This window comes from Prosopis cineraria, unplaced genomic scaffold (genome assembly GCF_029017545.1).
Source record: "Prosopis cineraria cultivar Desert tree isolate PC_DT_omini unplaced genomic scaffold, ASM2901754v1 PC1901, whole genome shotgun sequence".
In the NCBI taxonomy this organism is placed as follows: Eukaryota; Viridiplantae; Streptophyta; class Magnoliopsida; order Fabales; family Fabaceae; genus Prosopis; species Prosopis cineraria.
In genome coordinates this window covers 1-7,777 of record NW_026557226.1, presented here as the reverse complement: position 1 = coordinate 7,777, position 7,777 = coordinate 1, and the positions used below count along the sequence as shown (strand labels likewise).

Here is a 7,777-nt window from a genome sequence, read left to right as displayed (position 1 = left end):
CGCCTGGGAGAAGAACATATAAATTCTGAACAGAGGGATTGCCCAATTATGAATCGTGATAGAAATTAACGAGGAGCTTGAGTATGATAATTTTGAAAGATTAAAATTATTTTCTTAAAAAAATGCAAGTATTGAACTGTTGGTATGTTGGTAATTTATTACTTGTAATTTGCTCCCTCCATCCTTATTTTATCCCTAAATATAAAATATTGTTAATATATTTTTTAATAAAAAATTATTAATTTTTGTTAAATTAAAAAGAAAAAAATAATTATTTTCATTAATTTATTTTAAAAATTTTATTTTTATTTATAATAATTAAGAATAAAATTAAAATATTATCATATTTTTAATTAAATAATTAATTTGTGTAATTTAATTAAAATTATTTTATATTTTACACACAAGGAGGAAGATGGCAACCCTATAAAGACAACTGGATTTGCAAATATTGGTAATTGACGGGAAGGATAGTGACAAGTGAGGGGGTGGGAACAGGGCGGGCAGCATTTTGACGCGTCTCTGCCCAAAAAGTGGAAAGCACGAACTCCACCCAGTGCTTGTGGCTGGTGCCCACCCCACTTCCCATTTCCGCAATGCTTACCTCATCCCATGACGTCATATTCCCTCTTTCCATTTCTTTCCACTCCTTCCAAATAAAATAAAAACACGCCCAAATCAACACGTGTCGCCCCTTTCAAATATATCAATATATATTATTCTACATGTATAATCAACAATGCCACTTAGGAAAGTGGGAGCCTTGGTGGTCAGGGTTTTCGCCTAAAGTGGATATTCTGCCATGGAGAGCAGAGAGACTCTCTTTGTATATTTTTTGTGTCCTTTGTATTTCAGGGAGAAGGAAAAAAAAAAAAAAGCACCGTTTTTCTTTCCATCTGACTCTCTTCTTGAAAGGGATGCTTTTGGTTTTAGTACTGATCAGAGTTGACTAGACCTTATTCTTCTAATCCTATCCACTAATCCAGATATAAAGGATTTTTAATTATTATTCAGCTTTGAATCTTATAAATGAATGATGTTTTGATTTAAACAGTGGTATCTCTTTTAATATAATATTCTGTCTACAAATTTTGAATATATCAGGCGGCTTTTATTTGAGTCAACTGACACTGGTTTCGAATATGAGGTTTTAATATATTATTCCAAGTCATGTGGCGTGACATCTGAACATGTGGGTCGAATGCCAGGGTTTTCGCGAAAACATGCCTGAAACGTGTCAGCTATATTTTGGGCGGCAAGCGTATTTGAGTACAAAATGTAAGGTGAAGTCAATGCGCGGAATCGGGGGTCAAAATTGTATGATTGAATGACTGGGAGGACAAGCATGAAATTAAAGACGTGAATTGATTAGCAAGAGTAGTTGTTGGGTTTGGACAAAGGTAGAAACATTCATTAAATTAAAGATAAGATACTCCCAAAATAGTATATGAGATGTTGGGTGCATGCATGTTGGGGTGAGAGCGTTGCAAAACAACCATCTTTTGGGCTCTTAAAATACTTGTGACAAGGACGCCCGCTCTCCCCCACACGCTCACATTAATGAAAAACTAGTCACGGCGTGGAAATTCAATTGATGATGCAGACTGGGCCCGGTTTCAGCCTTTGGATCTATAAAAGTCCTTTGCGTGGATCCCATATCACTACAATGCTTTTAGATATCTTTTTGGTTATAGCTTTTCCCATTTAAAAAATATTTTTTTGCAGTTTAGATGTTTATTATTATTGCGCTGATCTAAAGGTTTATTTGAAATTCAAAAATGCAGCTTTGGATAGCTTTTAACGTTTAGAATGTGGATTGAAATTAATTTCAACTGATTTTCATATTATCTAGTCAACTTTCAATTTACAAAACGTTTTTTAAAAAAATATATCCAAGTATAAATAAATTTTTGACAAAGACAGAAAATGAAATACACACTTCTTCTCTAAAGTCCACTCGGTAACGTATATTTTCATTTAGTTTTTTACTCTTGAAATGTTAGATGTGGGCATAAATTCCCATATCATCCGAACAATTTTCATAAATTTTAAAATATGCAGTTAAATGTAAATAAATTTTTGACAAACGGATTTTTGATAAATAGTCTTTTAATGAATATTTTTTTCCCATTGAAAACCTAAGAGAGGAGGAAGGAAGAGACGTGAATAAGAATCAGAATTCAGAAGGGAAGCAAGGGGGCCCCACGGGATCAGCAGCATGGATTCGTGGGTTCTCTCTGAAAGGGAAGCAAATGGCTTGTTTATTCTGCAAAGTTGAAAACAGCTCCACTAAACCAGGGAGTCCGCCGCCTCCAAGTCCACGTCCTCAACCCCTCACCCTTATCATACTTTGCCATGCAGCTTCATCTCTATTCTATCTTTATGTGTAAGCCCTAAATCCATACCATCCTCCCTAATCTTACACGGTGAGCCAAACACGGCTTCTTCTTGTTCACGACCGCACTGGAAATAGGAAGGCCAAAGCCGACTTTTAAGGCAAATAAAATGAAAAAATGATAAAGAAATTTCAAAAAAATCAATTAATTTAAATTAGATATTAAGTGTTAGAAATTTATAACTCAATTTCTCAATTTTATAATATTTTGTGATAAATTTATAATTTTTTTTTTAAATTTTAATATGATTGAAGAATAAGAAAATATTTTTTAATTAAAATTTAAAATACAAGTTATAAATTCATTATAATAGAATTGTAAAATTTAAAAATTGAATTATAAATTCCTAAATTTTGACACTTGATATATAACTTAAATTAATTGATCATTTTAAAATCTCTCCATCATTCTCCCCACATAAAATTATGCCAATTGACCCCGTCTCCTACATATGCGGAAATGCCATCGTTTGCATGATTCTAGAATTGTTCTCCACAAATGAATTGTACATTATTTTGAGAAATACTGCGCGCGCGCGCAGATAGAAACTACTAACGTTTAAATCAACTTATATGCCGTTGCTCCACTGTCAACATGTGCTTTTATCCACCTTGTATTAATTCAGTCTTACGCGTTTGATTCTCATCTGTCCCCAGCTAACGAAGGAAAACAGATAAATGAATTATTTTCGGTCGCTAAATTATGAAGCTGAAGTCTGATGGCTGCCCATTTGAACAGATGGGAACAATCTCTACAACCAAAATACTCACCGTAACATCTTTATACCAAGTTATAACATTAACGACCTCAGCCCTCATATAAATTCATTTTTTTTCCAGTAATAGAAAGAGTTACGGACACAGTCTCAAACCATGTAAATGAGGTCATACTTTTGCCGTCCAATCCAACCTTATAGCAGAGTAACAACCCCGGCTTAATCCTGCTTCGTATCTATTCCTCCAGGTTCAACAGGTTCAACTGAAGCCGGTCCAGCATCTGCATCAACCTGCAAAAACAATGAAGGTGTATTTTAGTTTACAAGCAAGGTAGCCGTGAAATCAAACATATTAACACAAGCGTTTATTAATATTCAAAATCTACATGTCATAAACTCCCAGACGCATGCCATGAGCATGGTAGACTTCCAAAACAGAATCCATAATAAAGTCCAGGCGATGATTTCACAGTATACATGACTCTCGAAAATAAAATGCTAAGGAAAGAGAGAGAGAGGAGAGAGAGAGAGAGAGAGAGATTGCCAGAAAGCCAAATCTATACACAGATCAGAATGTATAAAAAGCTGAATAGTACATTTTCTTTCTCGGGAGAAAAGATCTGCGCGAGCTATAGTAAAAAAATCACAGAACACGTAAAACCAATTTCCATTATCCCTTCATAACACCATCCTCTTGGTGGTAATCAGGCTCCTAAAATTGTGCGCTGTGATCAAAGACAGACACAAACCGGACAGCTTACCAAAATGGCAACTTGCAGCACAACTTAATTCATTATCACAAAGTCAAATGAAGGGTATAAAGGGCAAATACTCATGGTGGTAAACACCAAAAAAAAAAAAGTCATATTTTTTATCTATAAAACCAACTGTCCTAATTCATATAACCGCAAGCCCATAAACTCAACCTTGTCTTTAATGAAAAAAACTCAAACAAAAATATCCATAGTTCCTAAACACGTGGCTTTGGCTACAAAATCCCTGCCTAACAATATGGGGATGTTCACATCAATATCTCACGAGGTTTCTCACTTCGTGTAAGAACCTTGATCTGGATTGTGCTTAATAGTGCATTAACAATCCAGATCACAGCAAAAAGCAGCCTCAGCTCGTTCATACTTGGTTGTCACTTGTCAGTTAAAAGAGATAAATGAGATTCTGTGTCTCCATTGATATATTATAGTGTTTGACTACATAAACTTGTTTGCATTACACCTTTATCTTCATGGCTATCAGGAAGAGGTGATGTGTCCATTTTATACATACAAGCAAGCACACACTGAATCCGGGAGGGGAAAAGAGAAAATGAAATGAAGACACATCCCTCAGCCAATATTGAACTCATTTAACTTTGACCAATCTTATTTTTTGGAAATCACACTGACAAAACTACAATTTCTAGATCACATTTTTTGGTGGCATCTTCCAAAACAAGAAAAAGGGAAGAAGTTTCTTTCAACACAAAAGGAAGGATCGCCTATGATTTGAATACAGAACCCAGCATCATACACCAACCACGGAGACTACACAGAATACCTGGGAGAGAGGTAGATATTTTTGGGACAAGGACCATAGATTCCCATGGAGTATATCAATCTGTGACAATCATAGACATGTGCGCCCAACAAATCTATTCGAGGACAAAAATGTACTTACTACTTACAGGTTGCAGGGATGAGATTCTCAGATTCACAACAAAATCCTAAATATATTTTTTTCCTGTTGAAACCTTAACTATCATTCCCCGCTCAGCTGCTTTTTATAACAGTAAATCTCCTGTAAGAGCTCTACAAAGAGATGTTGAGAGGAATAAAACTTGTGTGCCATTTGATACATCTGTTACTTGAAATGAATAGGGTTATAACAAGGGCATGATGCACGTAAGTCATACTTAATTACTACATTTGTTACTTCAAACTTGTTCCTGAGCATGAAGAATCTCATATCCTACTTTACCCAAAGTTGCTTTAGAAGAAATGCCTCCACCTAATTCGGAGTTTGTGTATCAGAATACTAGCAGATGAGTTACTGAGAAGCAACAATGAAGCAATAACTTCATTTATATTATAATAATCAATTATCTATGCAAATACATCAGACAATTATCTTAGTTAATGAATATAATGTTTCCTTTCCCATTCGAAATCAAATGATTTCTAATGAGATGCATCAAGACGATACAAGATTGAATGAATTATTATGTCAATAGAAAATTGGATAACTTTTTCACTATATGACTAGTTTAGCTTTTATTCCCCCCCCCCCCCCCCCCCCGGTTAGTTGCTGCTGAAAATTGTATTGCCAGGACAGAATTTGGGTTCATGACTCGCCTGGCTGGCCCTATCTTTGTGAACTACTAATTAGAGATAGTTACAACCTATCTCGATCTACGTATGAGATGGTTACTTCAATGATCAGGGATAATATCACTAGAACACTTCCTATTACTAGAAATCAACAAAGATTTCCTTCACAAGATGACCAATTCGATCTTCGTTTTAATAGAACGGCCTCTTAACCTAATAGAAAAGTTGTTGATGTTGATTGTTTTATTAATACATAAACTACCAAATTAGAGATGGATACAGAATCAATTTAATTAGCCCATTGCATTGCCTGAACAAAATCAGGCATTCACTCACTTTGCTATCCCGTTTTGCTGTAGGCTGTTGTACGGACATGCTGGAGGAGCCCTCTCCGGTTTCCTGTACTCCCACCCGAAAAGAGCATAGATTTTCCCCTAAAATTTATAAATGAACCAAAGGGAAAAGAAGGATTGTAAGTTAAAGATGTATGCATATCGAGAACCAAGAATTTGATGAAGCAATTAAGAATCAAGAATCACCAAATTTCCTGCTATGTTTTTAGTTTTAGCCCTTATAGAATTTATGATTTATCATAACATTCTAGCTTTTAATCCTACATAGTACTAAAACAATCAAAAGGGCTCCGAAATCTTAGGCTGCGAGAATGAGATCATGAAAGCAGTGAAGCGATAGGAAAAAGAGAGAGCCAAAGCGTAAAATTGGAAGATGAGTGCGGAAGGTAAATATACCACGATATAATAAAATAGGAGGGGCAGTATGTTGACAATTGGAACGAGAGAAGAGGGGCAAGGGCAACAAACATGCCAAGCAACCTTGAACAAATTGACATTCACAACATCAGATAATTAAACTACAAACTGGAAATCGGAAAGAGGTAGCAAGCGAGATTCCAACAAACGCGAATAAACGGGAGAGAAAAAAAAGAAAAAAACCATTTCCCAATGTTGTTGCAGACGATTAGCGGAGAAAACTGGAGGTAGTAGATAGAGGGATCGAGGGTCAGAATGAATATATATGGTTTGTTTTGAACGTGGAAAAATGTTTATGAAAACCAAAAAAATTGGCCCATACAGGTCTCGAACCTGTGACCTTCGCGTTATTAGCACGACGCTCTAACCAACTGAGCTAATAGGCCAGTTGATCTTATTGTAATTATTTTAATCCAAGAATCCAACTACCTAGCCGAACTTTACACGACCAGCTACAATACTTGAACAGTAGTCACCCCAGTTCGGTTACCGTGCAGTGTTCACACCTCAAGGCATTGTTTCTGGGGTGCATTTCCTATTTTTCCCCCCTTCAAGTTCAGTTTAGTGTGATTGTGTGTGTTTCAAGGAATCAAATAGTCCATTTTTTTCCAAACTGGTTGTCACTGTTGTTAGTAAGTTTTTCTTGTGTGATTTGCTTCAACACCAAGTCATTTTTTCTGCTTTGTGGTTGAGATGATGTGGTTATTTTTTTTCCGCTAGGTTGTTCAAATTCAAATTTTGTGCACACTTTATGCAGGTGCTTGGTGATAGCTTTAGCGTGTTGTTTGTGGTGGTGTTCACAGTCTTTTGTGTATTTTGGTTCTTGCAATTGCATAACAACTTTTCTAGGCTGTGGTTTTAGTTTCATCCCAAATGGTCAATTTTTCCTTTATGTTGTCCTTCTAACAAAGTTTTCATGTGTAGGTTGCCTAGCTATTGTTTATAATTGGAAGGATGAGGAACGAGGGATTTGAGGCTATCGTGATATTACTTGCAAGCAATAATTGCTATTACTTGCAAGCAGGAAACCATGAGGCTGCATGTAAGGCGTTTATCCAAGTGGTTCGTAACCACGTTGGTCCCCCCTCCTGTAAGGGTTGTGCTCTAAGTATGGTTCTAGCAGATGCTCGAGTTTCTTTTTAAACTTTTTGTGTTATTCTATCTTAGAGCTGTGTCAGGGTCAACAATGATGTTTGTGCGAATGTTTAGGCCATTTGCTTTGTTTCATCACCAACTTAGCTCAGTAATATCAAGTTTAACCTCAACTTTGTTAAGTAAGAAAGGTTGGAGGATCAAATTTGGGGAAACTCTTATTGTAGAATTTATCACAGGAGAATAATCACACATACTACTATGGAGACGCTTTGTCTCCTGACGCTTTCTAAACAGGGGTCGTCCCATGTGAGGCTAAGTGAGAGGTGTGTCCAGCACAGCAAAAGTCTAGGGGGAGAGGCCCTTGGTAAGCTGGGTTGTTACAAGATCTACACCATTCAACCTCAGAGACTCCTTCATATGTCACTCATGGCTCCTCTCTTGAAATTTTTTAACCACATAATGAGACTAAAATTTTTT

General features: G+C 36.1%; 1 non-coding gene across 1 annotated transcript; it reads right to left on the bottom strand.

The window, feature by feature from the left end:
- Window positions 1-6,517: 6,517 nt before the first annotated feature.
- TRNAI-AAU (transfer RNA isoleucine (anticodon AAU)) lies at window positions 6,518-6,591 on the bottom strand. The gene has a single exon. It is a non-coding gene; the product is annotated as a tRNA-Ile (tRNA).
- Window positions 6,592-7,777: the final 1,186 nt, after the last annotated feature.